Source organism: Gigantopelta aegis, unplaced genomic scaffold (assembly GCF_016097555.1).
Source record: "Gigantopelta aegis isolate Gae_Host unplaced genomic scaffold, Gae_host_genome ctg3011_pilon_pilon, whole genome shotgun sequence".
Lineage (NCBI taxonomy): Eukaryota > Metazoa > Mollusca > Gastropoda > Neomphalida > Peltospiridae > Gigantopelta > Gigantopelta aegis.
In genome coordinates, this window is record NW_024533140.1 from 1 (window position 1) to 27,656 (window position 27,656).

General features: G+C 34.6%; 1 pseudogene; it reads left to right on the top strand.

Annotated features, from left to right (window-relative positions):
* The first annotated feature begins 3,678 nt into the window (after positions 1-3,678).
* LOC121391842 lies at positions 3,679-5,237 on the top strand (annotated as a pseudogene).
* The last annotated feature ends 22,419 nt before the right edge of the window (positions 5,238-27,656 follow it).

Here is a 27,656-nt window from a genome sequence, read left to right on the forward strand (position 1 = left end):
CGAAAGGGGGTCCTCCCTACAGCTCAAAAACCTGACAACAAAAATTCAGAAACAGCTGGGATCAACTGGACTCTTGTTTCAAACCAAAGTGGCGCACGTCATATTCTCTTCACACCAGCTGTACTTGAAAAGTCAGTGTAGACTTAAATGATCTCATGTACTTGTTTAATAAACAGGTATAACTCACTTTTCAAGATCCTGTTAGCTGTCAGACGAGCTCAACTAGCTCTTCAACATACTTGGTATTTACAGATGTCTAAACGTCAAAGAACAGCAGGGTTGCTATGGCAACTGAGAGTCATATGGCCTTTTTTGATCGATAATCTCCAGTACTACGTTCGAGTAAGTCCGACCAGACCAGTACTTACCACAGTGACTATAGGATCAGCTACCATTAGTAAGTTCTCTAGACTAGTGAACATCAGTACTTACCACAGGAGAGCTAGGAATAGCTACCATTAGTAAGGTCTAGACTGTGAACATCAGTACTTACCACAGTGACCTAGGATAGCTACCATTTGTAAGTTCTAGACTAGTGAAACATGTACTTACCACAGTGACCTAAGATAGCTACCATAGTAAGCTCTAGACTAGTAACATCAGTACTTACCACAGTGACCTAGGTAGTAAGCTCTCTTTCTTTTTATTATGGTTGTAGGTTGATGTTCTGGAGACACAATTTACACAACTCTTACAAAAAATCAGATCAACTCATGACTTTGAGTCTATTAAACATGCTCATGATGTCTACCTCACTACATTACAAACTCAACTGTTTTGTCTTCTACCAGCTGTAAGTTATAGTATATGAAAACATCAAGTACATTATGTGTATGAACTATTAGGTATCTCGAGGTCTTTGTGAGATTATGGAATTATGTCATCAGTTTACATAGTTTAGTACAAACTATGTCTGATCCATTAACTTTAAGGGACTGCTCATCTTGATAGAATAGCTAAGTTAGTAGAGAGAGAGAGAGAAGAGAGAGAGAGAGAGAGAGAGAGAGTTGGACAATGTATATTTAACTCTTTCATAGGACTTTAGTCGTCAAGCCTCTCTTCTATTTCGTATTCTTTCCAATGTACTAGTCTTCATACAGCACCACATTTAGCTCAACTTATATTACGTCTCGATTATAACAAGTTCTTCTCATCTCATTCTTCATTATTATTATATCCATTTATCATCAGTTAAGACTATCTCACAATAATACAATTGTTAACACATAATATAACAATAACTTTAAACTAATAACATAACAATGTATTGTATTATTATATAATTGATTTAATTGTTGTTTGATATGTTAATAGATTAAATGATCATGAATTATAAGTACATGACATAATACATATAGCTAGTGTCTTTTTTAAAGGAATATCAAGTCAAATTTGCTATGAATGTCTAGTCATTTTTATACAGATTGTCTGTACTATAAAATGTGAAATTTTACTGTGCATTTGTTAATATGGGATATGTTTGAGAAAAAATGAATATCAGTTCATATGTTTTTTAGAGAGACTAAAATGTCACCTTCGATGGTCTCAACTGATAGTCCTCAGACGTACATGTATATACAACTGTTGTAGAGTACTAGGAGTTGACGAGGTAGGACCAATTGTCCAGGCTGTGGTACCTTTCCTGTCACTACTTCCCATAAAATAATACCAAAACTCCAAATATCAATTTTTTCAGTAGCTCGTCGACGATAGACCCCTTCAGGTGCTGCCCATGCTTTGTAAAACCTCGCTGAGCTGTCATATCTGATTGCATTTTAGATTTAGCAATACGACATCAGCAATTTTTTTGCAACATTATCAAGAATGAGAATATTAGGACTTTTATATCTCTATGAACAACAGCTGGACGTCTGGAATGAAGATAATGTAGATCCTGAAGCAATTCCTAACATAGTGTCTCTGCCATAGGTACCATGCCATGTATAACGTCTATCTTTTCTTAAAGCTGTGAAGAGATCATATTGCATTAGTTCAGTAACCATATAAAGACAAGATGGTTTGATACATGCTCCATAAAACTGTAATATATGTCTATGTCGTAGTTTACTGATAAGATCAATCTCCATTTTAAATTGATTAATGGCAGAAGGATTTTGTATGTGTATGACCTTCACTGCGACCTCATCTATACCATCTTTTAAACCCTTTGAAAACTTCACCAAATCCACCTTTTCCAAGTTTCCATTGTGTACCATCTGGTTTAAGACATATTTGTACATCTGAGGAAGTAGTTCCCAATCATATTGTAGATCTTAATTTTTTCTGAATATTCATTAGGAGGGGAGGAGCAGAAGGGGCAGGGCTAGGATCTAATGGCAATCCACGATATCAGTAACATCTCCGATCTCAATCTCACCACCTATTTCGACAGAGTCTAGAGAGTTAGAGTTGCGATGAAAGGACATCAGTCGTCGTCTTTGTAGTCTATCATCATGAGGTGAAACAACGTCAGAGAGTCTGTTAACAAATGTTTTTAAACCCTCTTGACGCCCTCTCCAAATCCACCGAGCTGTTCCAGAGAGCGACCACTCATCGTTGTTAAAAGTCTTTCTATGATGAGGTGATTCTTGAAAGTATGAAGGACTATACCTGTTTGATTTGGGACTATATTTAGGACTCATCTCTGAGTCATATTCCACGCTAGATGGTGAATATTTAAATGAGCTAGGGGCAACAGGTGCTACAAGTTTGGGAGTCGGGTTATGTTTAGGACTCATTCCTATATCATTTCTAGGCTGAGAAAGCTTAAGTGGACTGTTAATAACAGGTGCTGCTAGTTTAGGAGTAGGGTTGGGTGATTCATCAACATAGGACTGAGACGGTTTGATGTTTTTGTCCATTTTATACACAACACCTGGTATTATATCTTTACCACTAAGAGATTTTCCATTATTAGGTTTGGGGGAATGATTACGAACACGTTGTATTTGACGAGGTGACTCACCCATACTTCTTTTAATCTTCTTTGTCGGTTTCTCCAAATCTTGGTCTTCAACATCATCTCTGAGTTCTTTTCTTTCAATTCTCTTTGATATAGATTTCTTGTAGTCTCTGTAATTGGGCCCTACATCAAAACCATATTTCTGCAAACGTTGTCTTAATTCTTTATCTGGCAAATTTCTGGATTAATAGCCATCGAACACGCCAAGTCTACAGCGAGAGAGAATAATTCGTATGTTCAATATTATATAAAGGTAACCTCTTACAGAGAGCGAGGAAAATGTAAATCCAATTGTAGTTTTCAAACTGTACGTCAAAGTCTGATTCCTGTACTTTTCAGATTTCAATCTAGTTTCGATATCCCAGAGAAGTGATGACGTCATACTCGTATCATGGGTGGTGCATGCCATTGCGCTGACGAACTCACAATACTTATGTATCAACAGCGAGGTTGAACCTTTCCCTTTCATCTTCATACTGGTCCTACTTCTATTCTTGCCCTTGATCTTCAGTGTGTCTAGATCAACGTGTCCTTCAGATCAATCTTCTATAAATAAAAACATAATATTTGTTTTCTTGTGTGTAAAGTATGCCTGATCATGATCAAGATAGGGGTCAGTTGAGCAATGATCTTGAAACGACTGATGCCACTACTGTTGCCGTCATTAATAATAGTATGATATTACAAGACTGGATGGACAAAATGAAAATGAAGCCATGAAACTTAGTGATGGCTTCTCTCTTTTTCCTTTAGCTACTCAAATAGTACTGACTTGTACTCCAGGAACAGTTGAATTCAATCAAGATTTCATTGTGGGCCTAGTGTTGGCAATAAGTTCAAGTGTATTATCGGAACCAGTTTTATAGTAAAAAAGAAAGGATTGTTTAAGAGTAGCAAGAACATCAAGTAACAGAGCAGGTACTATTGACGCCACACCCATAAACAATGAAGCATAGTAATTATTGTCATAGTATGTTATTGTACATGACCTTATTAAGCATGTATAATTAGTAGGTCATACCTATGATAGCCTGTAAGTTTACATAATACTATAATGTTTTTTTTAAAATAAATAATGTTTATTTTTAACCTCGTTAGTAAAGGTGGCTATGCTTATCTAAAGGAGTGGATGTGGTGGCAGGGCTCATTACCAGTGAGTTGCTATGGTTACTAATGAGCATATTATTATAAAACCTCATTTTTATAGTGGCAGTTGGAGAGGCAGCTAATTTTGCACATACGGTTTTGCTCCTGCTATTTTGGTCACACCTTTAGGAGCTCTGAGTGTACTTGTGAGGTGAGTTAACATCTATATACTCTCTATTTCTACTTGAGCCAGTAACATTTGCATACTTCAGTATACTTGTGTTGAACTTGGATACTTCAGTAAATATTTGTATATTTTTAGTGCCGTGTTGTCTTCATACTTGCTTCAAGAACACCTCAATATTCATGGGAAGTTAGGCTGCCTTCTATCCATTCTCGGCTCAACAATTATCATTATTCATGCCCCAGAAGAAAGTGTTATAGAGGACCTCCTACAAATAGGAAGAAATATGCTAAGCTTAGGATTTGTCACCTATTCTTTCCTGGCAATCTCCCTCTCAGTCTATCTTATATTTTGGGTAGCACCAGTACACGGACAAACCAATATCTTAGTTTATATTGCTATTTGTTCTTCCATTGGATCACTGACTGTCGTGGGCTGTAAAGGGTTAAGTATTGCTATTAAGTTGACAGCGCAAGGAAAAAGTCAACTTATGAACCCACTGGCCTGGTTCTTTTTAATAGCTGTTATTGTTTGTATTACTATACAAATGAATTACCTCAATAAGAGTCTCGATATTTTTAACACGTCCCTTGTTACACCAATTTATTACGTCATGTTCACTTCTCTCACCATCACAGCTTCGGCAATACTCTTCAAAGAGTTTGGTCAACTCACAACAAAAATATTATCGGTGCATTGTGTGGGTTTGCTGTTATAATATGTGGAGTATTTTTATTACATGCTTTTAAAGACATTAATTTCACGTTATCCGACCTTTTGGCTTTAACAAACAGACCAGCTAATGGCAATCATGAACAAGATACCCAAAGTGTTACTATTATCTTGGATGGTAATGGACAGGTTCATTCCACTCCCATACGGAATAGGATTGAGGTGGATCAGACTAGGAACGAGTCTTATCCTTCAGAGGAGAATGAGGAGGAAGAGGAAGTAAATACTTCAGAGACAGACAGATTCATTCCTATACCTAGAACAAGTCAATGATAATTTACTTAAATAGTTTTTTTTCACTGTAAATTGATTCTCAGTGTATAATAATAATAATAATACTTATTTATCTATTAAATAACTTTAATATTAATTTACTGTTTAGTTGCAACTTATTAGTAGTAAAAGGTTAAATATAAACTTGCTGCATCATCTCAGTCATGAATAATGGTTAGTCAGACCCTAAATGTCCTACTATAAATAGCATTAGAACTATATGCATATCACCATTGTTACTATAAATAGAACTAAACCTGAGGAAAGGATATACTCATTGTATCTTATAATAACATTATCACAATTGAGTCCCAAATTATATGATCTGCTTATGTTAACATATCTTTAAAAAACAATAACTCCAAATTATAATAATATATTACATTAAATAACATTCTTTTTAGTAAATTATATCTTTCATATATTATGTGTGAATTGATGAATTACGAACTATATTAGCGTGGATGAGTCTTGTGGGGGTGGTACCCAGTCTCCACTGTTGTTGAGGAGTCAAAGGAAGGCCAGGAGGACGATGGGTAGAAGGGGGAGAGTGATGATGGGGGAGGACTAGAAAGAACTAGAGGACTTAGAGTTCTAACATCTTCTAGTCTTCTTTGTGGAGGTTTACTGTCTGACTTTGGAGTATGCCACCTAGACAGTAGAATATGAACTATCACTGGTAAATACTGATGTTTACTAATGGTAAATAGAGCTTACTAATGGTAGCTATCCTGGGTCACTGTGGTAAGTACTGATATTCACTAGTCTAGAGCTTACTAATGGTAGCTATCCTGGGTCACTGTGGTAAGTACTGATATTCACTAGTCTAGAGCTTACTAATGGTAGCTATCCTGGGTCACTGTGGTAAGTACTGATGTTCACTAGACTTACTAAAGGTCACTGTGGTAAGTACTGATGTTTCACTAGACTTACTAAAGGTCACTGTGGTAAGTACTGATATTCACTAGTCTAGAGCTTACTAATGGTAGCTATCCTAGGTCACTGTGGTATGGACATTAACTAGTCTAGAACTTACATTTTCTGTTCCTCTTCAGAGAAGCTCTCTACCATTGTCTTCCAACAATGTACATGAGGAAATGTTTGAGGATCAACTTCAATATCACATAAAAGCAAATAAAACATCACGATCAAGTTTTGTAGGAACAAGACTAAAGTAAGAAAATAAGACAATTGTTTTATTTCATATAGGTTCTTAACTCACCCTGTTATAAAAATATTGGCCTCTGCTTGAGACCCCCTTACAGGGGTCATGAATACTGAGGGTTCTAACTTTGTATCAGATTTGACTGGAGAGTTCTCACTCTCATATAATTTCAAAGACTCAAGCCCACTTATAACTTCAGTAACAGGTAGTCCCCTCTGATGAACAAGTCACAGCAACTGAACCAGGTCTGTCCAACAGAGGATCTTCACTATCTTCTTCATTAATGTTAGGTCCTCTCTTAATGGCTGACTTAGAGGTACTATCTTCCATGCTATATATTTCATTGAGTGTAACCTCAGATTCGTCATCTCCAGTGAACAGTCGTCTGGGAGGTCCTAAGCTGTCCTTCTCTTTTTCATGTTTCTTGTTAGATAATAGACCTTTATCTCTTACTTCACTAGAAGTAACTTCTGGGGAGTTTGTCTTGATTGTCAGGTAATGGAGATGTAAGGATTCATTGAGTTTTGATAGTAAGTTTCAAGTTTATGTAATCCTTCTGGTTTAGAGAAGTCACAGTAAGAGTCTAAAAAACTCCAATATTCATTCCATCCTATGCCTTCTTTGTGAGCTAGAGATCTGTACATACAAATTAGGAAGGATTACTCTCAATTCTTTGTCCATCCATTGGACATTAATGTATTCCTCTATCCATCTATCAATCCATTTATCTATCAATTGATCTATCCATCTATCAATCCATTTATCTATCAATTGATCCATCTATCCATTCATACCTTCCAACTCGTTCTAGTCCTCTATCAGGATCTGATCTCTTAATAATACGAACTCTTTTTCTTTGATCAGATTTAGGAGATTTCCAATGTCTCAACAAATCCTTAGCCTACAGACAGATACATATAAAAATGGATAGATAGACAGATGAGTGGATGAATGATCAATAGAAAGGAGGACAATAAAGGTGATAAACAGACAGACAGATACAATGGACGGATAATGTGATGTGTCACTAACTTTAACTGGTGACAATGGCCCAGCAAAAGCCTGCGCAATACTGGTGATACAATGTTTCTCATTAAATTGACTCCCATTAGAAAGACATTCTCTCTGTACAAGGACTACCAAGTACAGGCGGAGATGAGTTATCATATGCTCTTAATACTGTATATAATATATCGGAGGATCTTGAGAGAGAATAGATATGATATACACACGTGTACAACTTATGTGTCTATTTGTCAGTTCTCCATCCATCCATTTGTCTACCAATCCACCTCTTTAGGTCCATCAATCCTTCCTCCATTTTCCATCTCTTACTGTTGATACATTCTTGTATTCTAGTCTTAAGTTTAACATCACTTGATGACATCCTACTGCAGGCAACATCAGCGGCAGTTTGCCCATCATTGTTTCTATGGCAACAAATAGAACATCAAAACTCTCAATAATACACACACATACCTAATAGTAGTATCTATTGATGGGAAGGACATTAGAAAATTGACTATCTTTTCATGACCTTTCCTACTAGCAAGATGAAGAGGTGTGTCAAATGACTAAATAATAATAAGAAAAAAAATTATATAACTTGCTTCATCAACAGTCATCCATTCATCTGTCTTTCTGTCCATTTAAACAAACCTCTAATCGTCCCGCCTTTCCATCTTGCATATTCAGATACAAGTCAATAAGATGTTTCTTGTTCTTCACTCTAGTCATCATTGAGTCCTTAGGATAAACTAACTCCCAAAACCTATCACTCTCTAAATATCAAAATCGTTTTACAAATATCAAGTTGTCCACAATCAGCTGCACAATGTAACGCATTACGACGTGTTCCCTCGTGAAATATTTCTGGTGTCTCTACTGAGGCTATCAAATATTTAGGGTTTGACCAAACTGTTTCAGCAAATTCTTCAACATTACCGTCTTCTAAAAGTAGTCTAAGTTTATTCTTCGCCTTTTTTTTAACACTAGGGAGTGGACTTAGGTCTTTTTCTGTGGAGTCTCTTGGCTTGCCTTCAGGTTGCGGCTGCTTAGAGAATGCCTCTGCTTCTTCTTGTAATTCAAACTTCTTAAATCGAGCACCAGGACAATCCTTGGACCACCTTCAGAGCTTCTTTCTGTGATTGATAAAAAGGCGATAAGGTCGGACCAGTCTCGGATGTCCCTACAGTGATAGCAACACCATAATAACCTGTGGGCGTGGCTATCTTTTGGGACAGATTATCTTGGCTTGGTTCTTCAATAACAAACTTTGGTGTTGATTCATTTTCTTCATCTTTGTTAGACTCAGGTTCTTGAAACTGTTTCAGTTTCTTCAAGTAGACTCCACGTGTGTATTCTGATATTACAACATCTGTCAGTCCGTACAAAGCTAACTTGGCCTTCAGGTCATCATCAGAAATCTGCCCCTCCATAAGAACACCACGTGGGGGGTTAAAATTCCCTCCACTTTAAATCCGCCCATATAGATTATAATACAGCAGCCTAATTCTAATAATAGCCCACACGCTAAATTTTCAAATTTTGGGGTTTTTAATATTTAATATTAACATACAGCAAATTATATTATTCAGGGTGGCGGGCATAAAATAGTATATTCCAGCAGTCTTTAATGCTTTTTAATATAATGAAAACGTTATATATATTTAATATAAGTGTACATGTAAACTGCCTGTAATACATGTACTAATACAAACATGTATTATGTAAAGACCTATGAGATGTTGGGCAATTGGAAGAGTTAGATAAGGTGTTGCTTGAAAAAATAATAATAGTCGTACTGCCAGAGATTAGAAAGGGAAAGATTGATGTTTTAAGAAGAAATGCTGTAGTAGAATTACAATATTTTTTTATGTGGTGCATTGCTAATGGTGCTATTAATCTGAGCTATCTTCCTCTTCTTCTTCTTCTTCTTCCTCCTCCTCTTCTTCTTCCTCTTCCTCTTCTTCATCCTCGTCTTCAACCTCATCCTTACGAGCAACTTTCTTAGGTTTTTTTCCACCTCTCGTTGTTTGTTTTCTTTCTTTTGATGGCAACTTCCCGTCTTTTTTTAACGCATCCCAATTCGTTAAGGTATCTCTCTTTATCTTTTTTTGCCATATCGTCATAAGGAGCTTTCTGTTCCTTTGTCATCACCTTCCAAGCTGCTCCAAGCTGTTTAGCGAGTTCAGCAATGTTGGCATGGGGATCTTCTTGTTTGAGTTTGGGACGCTTCATGTTTGAAAAGAACATAAAGGCAGATCTATCAGATAAAAACAATAAAGATATACTTTATATATTAATCTTTTTTTGGATATCTTTGTTCAACCAAGTCAAAAATAACCAGAAAATTTTTGCTTATGCCTATTTTAACAGCTTTTGCACAAATAGACGTACAAGCAAGACAAATGACTAGATTTGTTACATGTCTACATACAATTCTAACACATTAACAAAACTGTGCGCATATTATTAACAGAGGGCGGTTTGCTTACTAACACGCATAGAAATGTCACAAATAGACAAAACATGGAAAAAACATGAACTTCTATACATAATACTAACTAACGGAAAATTACACTTGAACAAACAGCTCACAATGACACAACATTACTATCACAATGATCATGGTCACTTTCCATATTTGACAGAACACAAGAACAAATTAGACATACAATTGTGAAATGACCCAAGGCAGTCTATGCTTAAACTATCATGTTCACAACAAAGGTGTTATGCTTACAAATTTCTCTTTGTAGCGATTTATCCTTCTTGCGACGAACACGTCCACCAGACGCACCCTTGGTTGAATCCGAGATTTTGTTGTATTTCTCCATTTCCTTCTTGTAACGTTCTCGGTCTTTCTCACCTAACTCGATAAACTTTTTTTTATCTTCCTCCGCAGTATTTTTCCATTCCTGGGAACAAAACTGGGAGAACTCTGTGAACCCATACCTTTACCAGAAGTTTTCTTTCATTTCTGCGACAAAAAAGGCATAAGCACTTGTTCCTGCCTTTAGGCTTGTTTGGATCTTTGTTGCTTTTTTCTTGGCATTTTCGTAGCGTGAGTAAGTTCTGCAAAAGGGTCGAGAGAGTGGGGGGGGGCGTCAACACCGTCAAAACAATCACCCTGTCTGCCTAAAAATGATCTTGGCTTACCTCAAATACGCGAGTGTAGAGAGATTAGGATTTCGTTAAGCTTTTGAGGGAATCAAAGTAAGGAATCTTACACCAAACAGGAGTAGATCTTTCAAATTCGTCAATACCAGGTGTACTAAGCACCTATCTAGTGCCCGCCAAACAGATTCTGATGAATATTGTCACCGATATCTATAAGACGTGACATATCAGACGACTGCGCATGCGTATAACACCACGTGGGGTCGTGGCACTGTTTGTTGTTTAGATTTTGTTTGTATAACAATGTTTTGTAAGTGGATAACAAATAGTTTCAGATCAAAATATCAATAGACCACTCATCTCTCATGAGTATTAGGTTCAATCAATTGGTTTGGGTTGGTCTAGCTTGCTCTTATGTGATTTGACCATTGATATGAATAATGGTATCGACTTCTTCTCGTTTATACGAATTGTTTTAAATGTTTGATACAGCCTAGACAGAATGAAAAAAGAGAAGATACTGATTGATTGCATGAGCTTGGACTATTGTCTGACCTCTACTAATTGGATTTTATTTGAGCCGGGCTTTAATTGGAGCTTGTAGTGTCTTTTGTAACGGCGAAGCGTGTTCATTTGAAGTTGAAGAAAATCAACCTTAAAAAAAAAAATTAAAAATTAATTGGATATAAGGTAATTCAATCCTGAAAAATAGGCTACACAGAATATTTATGGTAGATTCACATTAGCAATATTTATTTGCTTAGGGTCATTTCATAGACTTTATTACTAAAAAAATACCTAAGTATTATTTAGGATTTGAGGTGCAGAGCATATGGTTCAGTTGGTCATATGTTGTAATTACTTCTACAACGTTTCATTCACATACTTCTGGTAAAAAAATCGTTTTCTTCTTCAGAGTCTTTTCTTTTTCTTTTGGTTCTCAAACTATGAATGATACTTCTATGATGTTCACATATATAGCTGTGCCCAGCCTACAGTAAGAAATGGGCATTAATTAGAAAAGAGTCCTGTACAACTTTGTGAACCTCACAACCCGATTTGACACTGGCAAAAATTGAAACTTACCGATTGATCAGAAAACATACTCTGTTTCTTTTGAGCTAATGATTTCATCTTCTTACTAAAGGTTGTGTTGCTTGCTCTGTTAGTACATCTTGTATCATTCTCGATAATACAACATGTTAAATCTCTCTCTGGTGACACGTGTCGACTACCATTTACACTCATTCTATATTAAATGAAGTAAGTAAATTTAACATCAATTTCAAAGAGAAAAAAGACTTTACCTGTTTTGAGGTGTGGCAATGCAGCATGTCTAAAGCCACGCCTCAAGTAATTATAATAATTGTTAATTAACTAAAATATTAGCCACTCCCGGAAATGGCTGCTTTAGCTGTCTTCGTCACTATTGTAACTGCTTATTGCAGCTTTTCAAGTGCTGCAACCTGTCTAGATCCGCCCTACAATACTTACTTGTACTGGTAAATATTACAAACTATGCATCATCCGTTATATCTAAACCTGAGTCTATTATATTTCTGTTTACTTTACAGTAACTACAATGCTAGTATTGAGGACAGAGTTAAAGGTCTCATATTATCTTTAAACGGTAGATATTTAGTGTTTTTTGTGTTCCTCTACAGACCTAGTAAAGCGTATGAGTGCAAAAGACAAGATATCTCAACTTGGTACGGGAGCAGAAAGCATTGACGATCTTGCCGTCCCTAGCTATCAATGGTGAAGATATTAAATATTGTTATGAAGCATTGCTATAAGGCATTCTGTAAATATGTTCAAAAGATATAGAGAACAATACATTTACAATACTGATGATGTTGGTTTGTGCTGCTTGATCACATACTTTAAAATAACAATATTCATTGTGATCTATAACAAATTAATAATTCATTGTGAAATAATTAATAATTATTTCATATAATAACTGGGGTTGATGCATCATTACATTGGTATGGAAACAGTCTTTAATACAATTAATCTATAAATTGTAGAAGACATTGAAGTTACTATAGAAATTAATCAGCTGTTATTTTAATGTAATATTTAGGTGGTCTGAAGGTCTCCATGGAGTGGCTGGATCTCCTGGTGTTCATTTTGGTGGAAAAGTAAGAGAGAGTATTGCAATACGGGACAATTATTAATATTATTAATATTATTAATATTATTAATATTATTAATTATCTTATTTACTAGCTTATAATGCTACTTCTTTCCCACAAGTTATCGGACTTGGAGCACCTTCAACATGTGAGAATAATTATAGATCTAATAATAATAGATTTGTTTGTTGTAATTAATAACTAATAAACTGTTATCTGATCTGCATGAAGAGTAAGTCAGTTGAAGAAATGGCTTCTGTTTATTAAAACAACATTCTTGTGTTCTTTGAAGAGTGGTGTTTTATGTATAGAATGGAATGACTTTAATATTAGACATATATTTGTGCATGGTAGCACAATAACAGACATCACAATGTTAGGTGTGACAAAGGCTCACAATATCTTTTACCCTTTCCTTCTATTCTTGAATTTCTTACAGATCTCTCATACGAGCAATGGCTGAAGTAATATCAACAGAAGCACGAGCATTTGCTAACCAGCAACAAGCTGGCTTGACTTATTTTGCTCCTAATATCAATATTTACAGGTAAGAATAATTCTAGTAGATCTACTATTGTTTTATCCTGTGTATCTAGAGATCCTCGTTGGGGCAGAGGACAAGAGACACCAGGAGAAGGTATGCATTAAACAACATGAATTGTTGACTGGTCTGGCTGTCTGATAAATGTTATAATAGGATCTGGTTTAATCCAGTTTTCTTTTCTATTCATTAGTCAGTAATTAGTCCTATTTTGCATTTGTGGTTTACCAAATTGATACTAGTCAGGCTGTGTTACAGTAGTTCATACATTTGTAGATCCTTATCTCACTTCACAATATGTTGTGCAATTTTTGAAAGAATGCAGGAAGGAGAAGATCCCAGGTTTGTCAACATAATCATATCTTGAGATTCATTTACTAAGCATGGGAGTCAGTCTCAATTATTTGACATGATAACAATCTTAGAACCTTCTAGAACAGTCATTGATAACATTTCTATACTAGCAATAGTTGCCAAGACCCAACTAAGTGTAACTCATTAAAAAAATTAAAAAGTCTTACTCTTAATTTAAAATTTAACGTTGTAATGATGACTAGGTTTTTAATATCAAAACATACCACCTTTAAAATCTTTATTTGTAGTTAAGTTTTTTCTTCTTCAATACATGTATCCTCATCCATTTTCCAGGTACTTGAAGACTGTTCCTACTTGCAAGCATTTTGCTGCTTACAGTAAGTATGTAATATTAATGAGTAATGTATTTTATACATGTATGGGACGTGGCCCAAACAATCAATAAATATTAATAAACAATTAGATTATGGGATGTCCAATAATTGTTGTAGTCTCAAGGGATTCTAAGTTTACATTTCCTATTATTACATTTTTTATAAAGTGAGGAACCTTTAACCAACTGAGTTACAAATTATTAGCCAATCAGATTACTCATCTATTATTTACAAACAATATCATTTAATATTGGAATAATATCGGTAATTACCATGGACTGCAATTTGAATAAAAGTTTATTCAACAAACACACGTCATACAGGCAGTGCAATCACAAACTCCAAAATATAATGTGATAAATAATTATTAACATTATTTAATTTATAATAGAAAAGAAAACCACATCAAAAAAACTTTAAAGATGATTAAATGATTACTAACACTGTTCCTTGATTAATGGTGAATGAATAATGATAGAGTTAAATTAAGTGAATATTACTTATGGTGGCTTGTAGAGTTGACATACAAAATGCAACATTTATAGTTTAAAACTATTTTTTTTGAGTAAGTTTACACTTAGTGACAAAGTAGAAAGAGTTCAGAGTGTGAAAGAATTCGTACAAAACTATTGACTATGGTGTTCTTTTAAAATAAAATTATCAATTTATGGAGGGTTGCTGAATCAAATCACTCGTCAAAAAATTAAGCTACATTGAATACCATTTCAAACGATTTAATTAAATAAACACTGGACCTATCGCTCAAGAATAGAGGCGACAGATCTGGTCGATATCAGTTGATCTGACGAGGGAATGTATTCCCCTTTGCGATAAGCTTTTAATTGGACCTCATATCGTTCCTTATCTTTGCGTGCCATGTCATCAAACGGGCTCTTCTCTGTTGGGGTCATTATCTTCCATTGAGCAGCTAAGATTTGCGCTAACTGACCAACACGGAGAGAAGGGTTTTGTGCACGAAGATGAGGCCTCTTGGTTTTACTGTAAAACATGAAAGCTGACCTAATTTGAGAGAGAGAGAGAGAGAGAGAGAGAGAGAGAGAGAAGGATATTAATCTGCTTAATTTAAACAAACATAATTGTTTACTTTGAAATTTATAGTATCAGAAAATCTATTCATCCATTAATACATCATGGATCCATCTAATTATCAGGTGTTATATAATAATATACACAGAGCAGCTGTTATACAGTGCAGCTGTGTACTAATTGTATTCATAATACACTGTGAATAATGTGTTTAACATTAATACCTTATATGGAAGTCATATGATGTACTAGGTACTGAGCAGTAACACCTTGATATTGGTAACTATAATGCCAGGAACTGTGTGTGCGTGTGTGTGTGTGTGTGTGTGTGTTTGCCCATAAATGTGTCCCATTAGTCTATCTGCATTGCTCTACATCATCATACTTGTTCCTATATTTCACAACAAGGATCTTTGTCATGTCTCATGTAGTACCTTAGAGTTTGAAAAGCTGTTAATTTCCTGTTCACAATAATATAGAGAATTAACAAAATACCAGAGGCCATTTTATTTCCCACCAAATTAAACCACTTTGTCTTTATATAAACTGTTATGTTAATTAATGTACAGTATTAATTACCAATACTAGAAACACATTTCCTCAAACATTCCTCTTGGGTCATTCCAACTGAACCAAAAATGTCCACCATTACTCTCTTGAGAAAACAGGTGTTACATAAATAATATAATTCAAAGAGACAAAGAGAGGAGTGGTGACTATTTGTCTATCCTAGGCAGTGCTCATGTTAAGAGTTTACTAATGCACTAATGTTCACTAGACTACAGTTTACTAATGGTAGCTATCATATGTCACTGCAGTAAAGTACTGATGTTTACTAGTCTAGAGCTTACTAATGGTAGGCTATCCTAGGTCACTGTGGTATGTAAATACTGATGTACAGTGACCTAGGATAGTTATCATTAGTATCAGTACTTACCACAGTGACCTAGGATATCTACCATTAGTAAGCTCTAGACTAGTAAACATCAGTACTTACCACAGTGACCTAGGATAGCTACCATTGGTAAGCTCTATATTAGTACTTGCCACAGTGACTAAGTTAACTACTATTAAAGCAATAAACACCAGTATGTATTACCACAAATTGGAGTATCTCACAACTATAGAACAGGGACATTTGGAACCCTTTCAATAGGAGACCACAAACAAGACAAAAAAAACACCAAAACCCTTACAATAGTCAGAAATTACTAAAACAGACTCTTACATAGTTAAGATGCTGAAAATAAAGTATGCTATTTTTACAGGAAGTTCAAGTGTAGGATTACAATTAAGTTACTATAATTACATAAGTCATCAAAATATTTAATTTTGAAGCCCAAAATGATGCATACATACGCATACATACATACAAGCTAAATATCACAAAATGAAAAAATAAATTAACATGCTTAGAATATCAGTATTACGCATAACAGAACCTGTATTCTGGAATATTTCCAAATAAATTTGCAAGAAGTAAATGTCAACTGTCCCAAAAGATTATATAAAAAGAGTATGCTAATGAATTCTACCTCTTTGTTGACACCTGACAAAAAGTACACCATACATGTACAATGACACATCTACATGTACATGTGTCATGGTAACAGTTTAGTTACACACAAACGATATGTCATACATCATATCTACATGTCTACAATCTGTTAATGCATGTAGACATGTATATGAGATAAATCAACTATGTTATTGGCGAATACAATCACACATCCATTTATACAGGTGTGGAATCACTCCACATTATTGTGTACATAATATACTCTAGTCAGTATGTCAACACACACCCTATAGTGTATATATAATGTACACTATGTTTTGACAGGTCTAATGAGGTCAATATTGTGCATTAGCTGCTTTCCTTGAATATCTATTTGACCCTCTCCACTACTTTAAACCATTTTCTTCACAAAATGAAAGTGAAAAGATAATTTCTCTATACACATATTAGTATATGACAGCCAACTTTTATCGTTATTACTTACATGTTCCTTTTGGGCATATCTGGGTCTTTTCTTTTTCTTCGAGGGTGATAAACAGGTTTGGGGGCCTCAAATTGAGAACGTGGTAATACCCCCTGGGGTCCACCAGGTGCAGTGGGAGAGATTGAAGAACTGCCCTGTTGTGTTACAGCTGCTGAATATCCTGCTTCGTAAGCTTGCTTTTGTTGTTCATATCGGAGCTAAAAGGAAATTAATAACAACTTTTGCATGTAAAGTCATATACATATACATATATATGATATATATGTATGTACACTTGTGTTTATTAAATGTCAAAAAGAAGCCATAGAATACATTAATAATTATATATATACAATTGAGAAGCACAGATTGGCACAAAATTAGAGTGTCATATACATTATCATGTGATAGCTGGTGATAGACACACAAGTCTAAGGTTTTTAGAGATTAAAATCTCCATCTTTTTAAGCTCTTTTTTTTTACCTTGTCTCTGAATGCCATTTCTTCATATGGACGTTTCTGATCTGGAGTCATCACTTTCCAAGCTAAAGATAACTGTTTAGCTAAGGCTCCTATACTTGCAGCTGGACTTTCTACTCTCAAATTTTGGTCTCTTTTCGGCACAGAAATGGAGAAAAGCGCACCTAGAGAGAGAGGAGAGAGAAGAGAGAGAGAGAGAGAGAGAGAGAGAGAGAGAGAGAATTATAGATTTATAGATGTGTTTCTAGTCATAGTAAAGCAGTCCTCCATACTCCAGAATGTAATTAAATGTAAGGTGAACTGCACAATGGTTACACACAATGTAAAAATAAAATCCAAAGTATTTCTTAATGAAGTCATCAGCTGTAATATAATCTAGGTTTTAAGACTAACGACACCGCTAACCACCCACAAAAATGTAATCATCTCAAAAACCAATTAGTTCTACTGAACACAAAACATATGGGTTAGCAACAATTTGGCAGACATCAAATGACACACATTAACATCTAAAGATGACACGTAACAAGATCATTATAAACTAAACTCTTTATGTTAAAGACAAAACACATTCACAAGCTACAATGAATATATAATGAAAACTGTGGACAATCAGAGAAAATCAGGATTACAGTCTTACTCATTATGTTTGTATACAAATTATCCTTTGAATTAAAGGGACACTACCCCTCTTTAATGAGGCTTATGTAGTAAGTAGATCTCAAGAATTGGCATGTTTGATAGACAAATACATGTAGAAATACAATTTTAGGAATGCAACTCTGAATCATTTGAACATTTTTTTCTCAAATTTTCTATCACCTGAGCTACTTCAGAATTTATATGCAAAGAATGTGTGGTTTGGCACTTCATGCCTCATTTGTTTTCAGGATTCACACTCTATTATTAGTCACAACTGGACGAGCTTTAACCATTGGCAAAAAAGTCACTTGTCACTAGTTAAATAATAACTTACATGTTACGTTTCGGCTGTCCTGGTTCCTTTCTCTTTCTTCCTCGTTTTCGAACCCCCATCTCTAAAAGGTTGTCCAATGCTAGCATGATAACTAGCTGACTCTTTACGGTAACGTTTCCTTATCATCCTCAGACATCTTCTGATATCTAACTTTATCTTCTTCATTCAGTCCTTTCCATAATAGAGAGCACTCTTTAGAAAATGCAGTGAACTCCACTGGTACTCCATGTCGACGATAATGTTCTCTCCTTTCTTGGACAAAGAATGCATATGGTGTCATGCGCCCACGTGGTCGTGACCTATCTTTGCCAGGTGGAATATTTGCTGGAGGAACCTGGGGAATATGAGGATGGGGTTGCGGTTGTTGGGGTGTGTGGGGTGGCGGCTGTGAAGTAGCGAGATGAGGGGGAGGAGGAGGTTGAACAGACGCTGGAACGGGGGGTGGTTGAACGGGTTGACGGTGTTGTGGATGTTGGTGAGGAGGTTGTTGGTGAGTCTGTTGTTGGATATATTGTTGTATATCTCTATATACTGGTTGAGGATAACCTAAAAGAGGAAGAAAAGAATTGCTTATATATGCGACAACATTATTAATGGTTGCCATGTGTCCATCTGGTTGTCATGCATCCATTTAGAATTGTTATGGATCCATTTTAGACTGACAAGAGTCTATACTTCAAAGGACAAACTTGAATACAATATAAAGTCTCAAGAATATAACTACAACTTTAGTTATAGAAAAATTATAAGCATCAAAGAATAATGATTGTGTTTCACGTAATTTTTTTTAAAGTGATAGCTATATTCTGTTGGGTTTCAGTTTAGTACAACAGAGAACACAAATAGATTGTTGTTGACCAAGTACAGCCATTGTTTGTCTTTTAACTCAACATATATTCCTAGACAGTTCACGAGACATAACAGGCAAACAAATGGTTTAGGAACAATGAATAAATGAAGGATAGATTTGGATTTCTCTAGGTTTTCTTTCTAACCAGCTGAAAAACTAGCATAGAATTAATACTAGTATTGTCATAATATCTGTAGGCATATCAACACAATAGTGATGTCTACAGTACATATTATACTGTTTGTTAATACTTAATACAAGGACAAAATAGGCATTATATTTATATATACATACAATTATATTACTAAATAGAAAGTAATGTGTACTTATACGCCATATGAAGCGATGTGGTCGGCCAAGAGAGTTAAAACAATCGCTTGCTGTCTGTTACAGTCTAGACCGTGGAGGCTTTTATAGATGAGGAAGACGGCTAAATGGAGCTTATTATCGCCACACAATCGAAAGGATGACGCTAAAAGACTCTCTTAGGCTCAAATAGACCTAAAACCCTTATAAGCATCTTTGCTAAACTGTGCTAGGTCGTTGATCTTCTCTACAAAAGCTACGCGCTTTTTTTCCATCTCTAACTTCAATCGGCAGCCATAACCCTTACGAACCGTCTCTCTTGTCCTTGCTAGCTCTAAATAAGTACATGATCAAGCAAAGAAAGTAGTTGTAGTGTACCTACACAAAATCTATGAATTATATAGCGCAGTGCACAAAATGCGTTCGCAAACGTCTCTCAAGCAATAGAGACAACTATGACCGTGCAACGCAAATCACCTGGTAAGCCCTGTACTTCAGCAGGACGATAGTAAGATGCTAGTCTGTCCGACTCCATGTGTAGTACGGTTTCTCTGCTCCGGGGCTCCTCCTGGGGCGGCTATACAGTCTCAGTACTCTCTATACACAGCTGTACACCAACATACACACTCTGAAAAGGCTTTTTGAACTGTATAAAATGGTCACTGCACTTTATTACTATACGTACAACTACGAAATGTAATTATATTGTTGCATTAGTAGGATAGGCTTCCGTTGATCAATACAAACTATACTACGCATGCGTACATGTGTGTAATGCCATATTCTGCTATATAATAACTTGTAGTATAATTCTGCTGTTTTCCCAAAATGATTGTACAGAGTGATATTGATATTTTTATCAATATAATATTTACTGTCATGTGAACATTGTGAAAATTATAAACTCAGTCGTGATGCTATCGTAAATTTATTTATTTTTTGTTGTATTTAGATCTTGAAAGCTTTGGTAAAATAATCGTCATGCTTTTAATGCTATTGTCAGTGACCAAGATTTAGTAGAGGTAGATATAGCAATAATTATTAATGTCCATCTATTAGAACTAGAGTTATTGTCAGTCCTATCAACCTGTTTAATGTTAATAGATCCATGCATCCATCTAACATGACCATTCATCCATTCATTTCAATTTATTCATCCATCATTTCCTTGTAGACTTATCTCCCAGCCTTTGAAGCGTGTGTAAGAGATGGTCAAGCTAGTAGTATAATGTGTAGTTACAATGCTATCAATGGAGTACCTAGTTGTGCTAATGATCTTATTAATAACGAGATCGCTAGAAAAGAATGGGGTTTTGAAGGATACATTGTACGTTATATATAAGCATGGATGAATATAGTCTTGTTACTAAGTTTAGAACACTATTAATGATAAATCATTTCCAGTTACTAAATTTAGAACACTATTTAATGTAGCACAATTTCCAGTTACTAAATTTAGAACACTTTCGTTACCACATTTTCAGTGTTTATTGGATTATCCTTTTGTTTTAGTCTGTTAATTAGATGTGATACTAAAGTTGTTCTTAACAAATAATTGTTAGCAATTAATACTTAATTGTGAATTAAAATGGCTCACAATATTATAATTGAAAAAGTCATTGTATTTGTAGTCAGCGATTGTGGTGCTATTACTAACATTATGACTGATCACCAGTAAGTATGAACTATCAGTATTAACCTACCTGTCAAGTAATTATTATTTTTCATTCACTTCATTTATTTTGTCCTCCCATTCATTTGTTTCAACTTGTCTATCTTTATTTTTAAAAACTCTGTCATCCTATTCCATTTATAATAATGTTCTATAATATCAATTAACCTATTGAACCATCACATCTAATTTTTATTAACATCACAGCTATACAAATACTACAGAGGATACTATGAGAGCTGGTTTAAGAGGTGGATGTGATCTTGACTGTGGAGGATTTTATCAGAAGAATGGAATGGTATATTTGCACAAAAAAACTAATCTGTTTGCACACTCTCTCCACCTCCGCTCTTACTCTCTCTCTTCTCTCTGTCTCTGTCTCTCTCTCTCTCTCTCTTTCTTTCTCAGGATGCCTATTCCAAAGGGACCATTAATGATGATGATTTGGATTTAGCAATGACACGACTATTTACATACAGGTAATATTACTTTAGATTCTTATAATTAGTTAATATGTGATTACGAGATACTGTAAAAGATTTGAATATAATTATTATACTGTACTATTGTTATTATTGCAACAATCTTTTAGTCATTTTTTTCAAGGAATTATGGCGCTAGTAGATATAGTGCATTTGCTACAATTTACAGATAATTTTAATGATAATAATGATTATTTTAGGATGAAGTTGGGTATGTTTGATCCTACAAGTATGCAACCATATATGTCATATCCAACGAGTGTTGTTAACACTGAATATAATCAGGTAAGTGTATTGTTAAAGTTGGTGAGAACTCTCTCTCTCTCTCTCTCTCTCTCTCTCTCTTTCTTTCTCTTCCTCTCTCTCTCTCCCTCTTAGAATCTAGCATTACAGGCAGCAGAAGAGGGCATTGTATTACTACAAAATGATGGTACATATTATATATTATACTATATTACCTACACGTTCCACTTATCATGTAATATCTCACTCTATACAGGTACTCTACCACTTAGTTTAACTCAACATCATATATAGCACTCATTGGTCCTAATGCTGATGCTACTACAACAATGCAAGGAAATTATCATGTAAGGAGGCTATTAGGAGGAAAGTCTTGAGAAAATTAAAAATTGAAAGAAAAAAAGATATTTTGGTATCAAATACAAACGTGTATATTTCAATGTTTTTGTCTCCATAAGATTATAGTAAAAGTAATTAATTATATTCTCCTTAAGTTAATGTAAATATAATATTATCTGTTATATATAAAGAGAGAGAGAATAGGGAGGAGAGAAAGAATATAGATAGAAGAGAGAGACAACTGATCTTTTTCTTGTTTGTCTCTGGGTATCTGTATGTGTAATGATAGTATCCTCTGTTATTATATATTAGGGTACAGCTCCTTCTTGATTAGTCCATTAAGGGGCTACAAAATCTTAACCTCTCTGTGACATATGTTTCAAGGTTGTGATGTTCCTTGTACTAGTACTTCTGGTTTGTGGCTGCTACTGATGCTGCTAAAAAAGCTGATGTTATTATTATTGTTATTGGACTTGATGGAAGACAAGAAAAGTATGAATAACTATTTATCATTTACATTTTTTACTTTCCAAATTAATATAATTTTGTTTTTCCATAATACAGTGAGGCACATGATCGTACTGAAATCTCTTTACCAGGCAATCAAGAGATGTTATTACAAAATGTTAAAAAAGCTGCTGAAAACAAACCATTTATTGTTGTACTGATGTCAGGTGGTCCTGTCGATATTTCAAGTGCCAAAGTAAATATCATAATATTAACCCTTTACTAACTCTAATTGTATTCTAAAGTATACAGTCTGATATAATTATTATATTATTCCTAATATTTTTCCTGTTGACATGATATCTATACATTGATCTTGGTTATCATGTGTAATCTGTATTCAATATGTACAATATAACACAAGTACATGTAATAAAGAGTACAACATGACATGTCGTTTTCATGTTGTACACATGTCAGATGTCCAAATGCCATTAATAGCATATAACAATAGGACAATACAATGACTCTATTCATGAGAATAGAATGGAATCAATTTAGGTCCTACACTTAAATAGTAATTTTTTGATTTCTACAGACAATGCTAATGGTGGTATCCTGTGGACTGGCTATCCTGGTCAAGCTGGTGGGACTGCTTTAGCAAAAATTCTTTATGGACAAGTAACTCCTTCAGAAAACTTCCAATGACCTTTGTAAGTCACAATTCATTGGAGACATACCAGTTTGAAAGTGGTAAAATCTAGTAGTTCATAAATTCACTAGACCTAACTAAAAAGGCTTCTTTTAAGATTTCATACATTGTATTATTACTTCTATAGGTATCCAGCTAATTATGTCAATGAGATAATCATATGGAGATATGGGTATGCGTACATCACCAGGACGTACTTATAAATTCTATAATGGAACACCAGTGTTTGGCATTTGGAGATGGTCTCAGTTACACACAATTTAAAATGGAATGGTAAAATGATACAGTGATTACACACATGATTTGTTTTATATCACATTAAAAAATGCTGAAACTAACTTAATTTCTATGATTAATTACAAAGTTAATCTCATCCTATTTTCCTACACACATATGTACAGGACTACTGATAAGAAGGACTTGTATATTTCTCATCATCAGTTAAACTGACGATACTCCTATCAACTATGAAGTTAAGGTCACTAATACTGGTAATATGGGAGGTGGTCTTTGCTTTATTAGCTTTTGTTATCTTCTTCTGATGTAAGTATGAATCAATTAGTATATAGTAACTATAATCATTCATGATAAGTAGATAATTAACAATACAATCCCAATGATACATTGAATATACAGTACCAGGTGCTGAATTGGTAATATAATCTTAGTTTAACCATCTCTACTGTGTAATATTAGTAATATAAGGATTATACAGAATAGTATATTGTGTAATACTGTATTTCCCTTAGCAACCAGGTGCTCCATTGAAGGAACTGTTTGGATTCCAAAAGATCTATTTAAAACCTGGAGAGTATACAAGTGTCTTCTTTGGAGCTGGACCTAAAGTCTTCTCAACTGTCGATGAAACTGTATGTAATATTGTGTTTCTTTATAATATTTAATATTGTTTACTTTTATCATAGGGTAAAAGAGATATCAGGGTTGGAAAATTCCTTATCAAAATTGGAGATCTTGATCATACTGTTGTGATTCAGTGATCAATATTTCGTCCATAAACATTAACTCTTTTCCAAGCTTTATAGCTGTTTAATGTCTATTTACTAGCTAATGCTGTCAGTAATTTTAAACTGTGGAAATAGAGTACATTTAGCATGAGAAGAATTATTGACTCCTTAACAACTCAAAATTGAAATATACTTTTTCAGTTAACCCTACTTCTCAGTCAATAGATCTGGCATTCCATGCAAATTTGTAACACAATATCTACTACATGTCCTTTTGTACTTGGCAGTGACTATTTGTTAAACAGGAAGCTCATACATAGTTATGTATGACTGTTATCTAAACTGTATGTAGTGACTACTATGGAATCAGCATGGAAGCCACACCTAGTAAATTGATTTTATTAGCCCCTCCCAAAATGACTACCTTAGCCATCCTATTCACTGTTGTAACTGCTTTTTTGCAGCTTTTCAAGTGCTGCGACCTGTCAAGACCCGCCTTACAATAATTACTTGTATTGGTGAGCACCTCAAACGCACAAATTCCATTTTTTTTCCTATTATTTTACAGTAACTTCAGTGTTCCTATTGATGTTAGAGTTCAAGGTATACTCAAGTATCTAGTCTTGAGATACTTTTTTGTGTTCAATCCACAGATCTGATAAAGCATATGAGTACAAAAGACAAGATATCCCAACTTGGTACAGGAGCAGAAAGTATCGACAATCTTGCTATCCCCAGCTATCAATGGTAGTTCATAGACTTTCTTATAGTTACACTTCTGAACACTCTGTATGTGGGCATATACATTATAGCCTTCTTTAGTACAGTTAATTAAATGATTCATTATTAATATGCTAACTAAAAATATAGGGAATGTCCTTAATTCAGAGTTTTCTATATTACTGTTTGCTTGGCATCATTTTAATATTTAGGTGGTCTGAAGCTCTCCATGGTGTGGCTGCATCTCCTGGTGTTCATTTTGGTGGAGATGTAAGAGAAACACTCAAAATCGTATTATTCATATTATATCATCTCTCTCTTATAACAGCTTCCTTATGCTACTTCTTTTCCTCAAGTTATTGGACTGGGAGCTACCTTCAACATGTATGAAAATTTATGTTGACATGTGTTTTAATTTTTACAGATCTCTCATACGAGCATTGGCTGAAGTAATTTCAACAGAAGCACGAGCATTTGCTAACAAACAACAAGCTGGCTTGACATTTTTTGCTCCTTTTATGAATATTTATAGGTAAGAGTAATTCTAGTTAGTAATCTCCTTGTATTGCTGTTTTTCATGTTTATATAGAGATCCTCGTTGGGGCAGAGGTCAAGAGGTACCAGGAGAAGGTATGCGTTAAGTGACGTGATATATAATGTTATTTGAAAATCATCAGTGTGGATGGTATCATACTATAAATGATCTAGTTTTTGTTAATGTTATGTTGCAGTACTTTTATACTAATAGATCCTTTCTTACCTCGCAATACACTGTTCAATTTGTAAAAGGAATGCAGGAAGGAGAAGACACCAGGTTCAGTTGTGAGCATATCACATACTATGTCTGCTCATTCTCAGAATTTGAAAATAAGTCTGCAATACTTTGAGGATGACAAATACCTAGTTTTCAATAGTCTTTCTTTGAATAGAAATCAACTTGCTCCTTTTCTCCCACATTATGTAGCAGCTGTAACATACACACGATGCACTTTATTATTTTAACTCTCCTCAATACATACATTTCAATTTCATGTACACTGTCCTTTGTCTTAGGTACTTGAAGACTGTTTCTACATGCAAAAAGTTATTGCTGTTTATAGTAATGAAGACTTATAATTTAAGTAATGTTGTTATTATACTCTTAGATATTGAAACTGTTAATGGTACAAATCGTCATGGTTTCAATGCTATTGTTAGTGATCAGGATCTAGTGGAGGTAGGTGGAATTATTGTCGACACATGTTTTTATCCGTTTACCAATCCATACATCTATTCAATAATATCTGTCTATCCATTTATCCAATTCATAATCCATCATTTCCTTGTAGACTTATCTCCCAGCCTTTGAAGCGTGTGTAAGAGATGGTCAAGCTAGTAGTATAATGTGTAGTTACAATGCTGTCAATGGAGTACCTAGTTGTGCTAATGATCTCATTAATAACAAGATTATTAGAAATGAATGGGGTTTTGAAGGATATATTGTATGTTATATATAAGTATGGATGAAATATAGTCTTGTTTACTAAATTTAGAACACTATTTAATGTAGCACAATTTTCCAGTTACTAAATTTAGAACACTATTAATTATAAACACATTTCCAGTTACTACCCTTTAGAACAAGTACTGTAATGGCAGTTACCAACAATTATCCTTAACAACTAAATAACTATTAAGTTTCAAATTATATTGTCTGCAAGCATGCTGTTATAAACAATGCTGTTTGTTTTTATGTGATATTTCTAGGTCAGTGATTGTGGAGCTATTGGTAATATTATGAATGATCACCAGTAAGGTGGAGATCTATACTGTATATTAAAATATTGGTTTTACCCTTTATAAATTATCTTTCAATTAAAATCTAGTGTTCTGCATTTATCTCCATTCTTTAACTCTATAATCTATAATCTATATAATAATTCTTTTATTAACATCACAGCTATACAAATACTACAGGATACTGTGAAAGTGGGTTTAAGAGGTGGTTGTGATCTTAATTGTGGATCTTTTTACCAACATTATGGAATGGTATTGATACTAACAATTATAACAATTACTAAAATAACAAATACAATAATTATTATAATTATCCTCTATATTAGGATGCCTACAATAAAGGTGTTATCACTGACAATGATTTAGATTTAGCATTGACACGATTATTTACATACAGGTAAACAATACTGTTGAGGGCATACAAGATGTGTTTGTTTAGAATGAAATTGGGTATGTTTTGATCCTCCAAGTATGCAACCATATATGTCATATCCCACAAGTGTTGTTAACACTGAATATAATCAGGTAAGTGTATTGTTTAAAGTTTGTGAGAACTCCCTCGGGGGGTCCCCCCTCTCTCTCTCGCTCTCTCTCTCTCAAAACAAAAAAAAGCTCATCTCTTCTGATCTCCCCAAAAAACAAAACCCCCCCCCCCCCTCCCTCTCCTCTCTCTCTCTCTCTCTCTCTCCTCTCTTCTCTCTCTCTCTCTCTCTCTCTCTCTCTCTCTCTCTCTCTCTCTCTCTCTCTCTCTCTCTCTCATCTCTCTT